The sequence below is a fragment of the Myotis davidii genome, unplaced genomic scaffold (genome assembly GCF_000327345.1).
Source record: "Myotis davidii unplaced genomic scaffold, ASM32734v1 scaffold590, whole genome shotgun sequence".
NCBI lineage: Eukaryota > Metazoa > Chordata > Mammalia > Chiroptera > Vespertilionidae > Myotis > Myotis davidii.
Window position 1 is genome coordinate 1,205,722 of NW_006282381.1, and position 1,965 is coordinate 1,207,686.

The 1,965-nt window shown below is 66.9% G+C and overlaps 1 protein-coding gene across 1 annotated transcript in view; it reads left to right on the top strand.

Moving 5' to 3' along the window:
* The window catches only part of NDRG4 (NDRG family member 4), a 63,342-nt gene that overhangs the window by 59,241 nt on the left and 2,136 nt on the right, over positions 1–1,965 (top strand). The window lies entirely within an intron of this gene.

The following is a 1,965-nucleotide window of genomic DNA, read 5'->3' on the forward strand; positions in this document are numbered from 1 at the left end:
GGTGCGGGGTCGCTCTCTCCACACGCCCCCTGCTGCCAGGGCGTCTGCACCTCCGTGCCCAGCTCTCCTGGGCCCTGGGGAGGCTTTGGGCACCGTGGCATGGCCAGGTCCCGCCTGAAGGTGTCAGACCCCCCCCACCCCCCAGGGCTTTGTCACAGCGGGGAGACGGGCACAGAAGAGCGGCTTGCAGTCTGGGCCGCGGAAGGCACATGGGCCATGAGGGTGTCAGGAGAGTTCCCAGCCTGGGCCTGGGCCCCCGGGGCCGGGAGAAGAGCTCCTCTCCCCGCAGGCATCTGGGCCCGGGTGACATTCTGCACATCCTGGGGCGAAGGGGCCGCGGGCAGCACTGGCCCCCCGACACGCCCCTCCCCCCTCTGTCTCCAAACTTCCCCTGTGCTCAGATCCAGACTGGGGTTTTGAGCCCCCAACACGCGCACACACACGCACGCACACGCACACACACACACACACACACACGCATCTTTACCCGACACGGTGCTATCCCACCTCTTCAGCCAGGTAAGGGCATGGGACCACCTCACAGGAGTGGGGCTGGGGGCTGGGGTGGGGGCGGGGGCTCCTGGTGGAAGCAAACTTCCTCTCCCTGATGACTTTTTGTCCCTCTCCCTGAAGTTTTGTGCCTCTGGGCCTGCGGGTGGGGGGTGGGGAGGGACAGGCCTGTGCTGGGAGGGGAGGCAGGAGCCCCGTCCAGGGACAGCTCTCCCTCCAGCCCCAGGCTTCGCCTCTGTGAGAAGTAGGCAAGGAGGCCAGTGGTGAGACAGCAGGACTCGGAGCCGGAGTGGAGCCGGCCTGGAGCACGGAGGTGCCCAGTCAGCATCTGTGGGATGGGGGGATGGGCAACGCCTGTCAGGGCCTGGGAGAAACGCCACCAGGAAGCCAAGAGCTGGGGGGACCTGGGAGGTCATGCAGGCCTCCCCCATTCTGTCCCTGGGGGGACTGAGGCCCAGCAGAACGGTGAGAGGGTGAGGGCGCTGGGACAGATATGGGCCCAAAGGCCTTGCTGACATGAGCTGAGGCCGGGAGGCGGGGGGCGAGAAGTGCCCCCTCCCTGCTGTCGGGGCTGCGGGGCCAGGCTGAGGTCAGCCTGTGCTGTGTGGTTCCTTCCGTGGCTGCTGCGTGGTGGGTGGGCAGGAGTGGGCTCCCTGAGGCCCTGGCCCTGCCTCCAGCCCTCAGCCTGTCCTTCCGTCTCCTCTTCGGTCCATCTCACCCCTTGCCTCTCGGACCTCGCTCCTCACCGTGTTCTGTCTCCCCTCCCGGCTCTCTTCTCTCTCAGTTGCGTACTTGAAGGACCGGAGGCTGAGTGGAGGAGCAGGTAGCCCTGGAGCCCCTCCCCTGATGCATGGCCCGCCCGGGCTCCCCTGCTCCTTCCTCTGGCTGCGCTGAGCCAGCGCATCTCGCTGTGGTCTGGAACCTTCTCGTGTCCTGCTCGTGCGCAGATCCTGGGTGGCACGGGCTTTGCCCCATTTTAGGGCTCTGGATTGGCTGGGCTCGAGAGCAGCCTGGCTCCGAGGGAGGCGTCCGGAGCTGTGGCAGCTGGAACCAGACCCTCTCGAGGGCGGGCCCAGGCCCGGCCCTGCCCCAGCTGAACAGGTGGCCCGAACAGGTGGCCGGATAAGTGAGGAGGGCTGAGTCTCGCTTGTGAAACGCCATGAGGCAGAAATGGGATTTAGGGCAGTTTGGCCTCCTTTGCAGAATCACCCCCCTCTCCCAGTGCCCCCATCCTCTCAAGGCAGGCCACGCTGAAACAATGCCCCCTCCTTCCCTGAGCTCCGGGGGAGCTGGTCAACTCCCGCCATCCTGGCCTTGTCTCTGGCCAGCTGTGGCAAGAGAGTCCTGCTGGCGTCTGCGGACCCCGGCCCGGCCCCGGCTCGCTCACTGTCGCTGGCTGCATGCCTTGGGCTGGCAGAGCCGACGCCAGAGCCCTGGCTTGGGACAGGCCTCTGT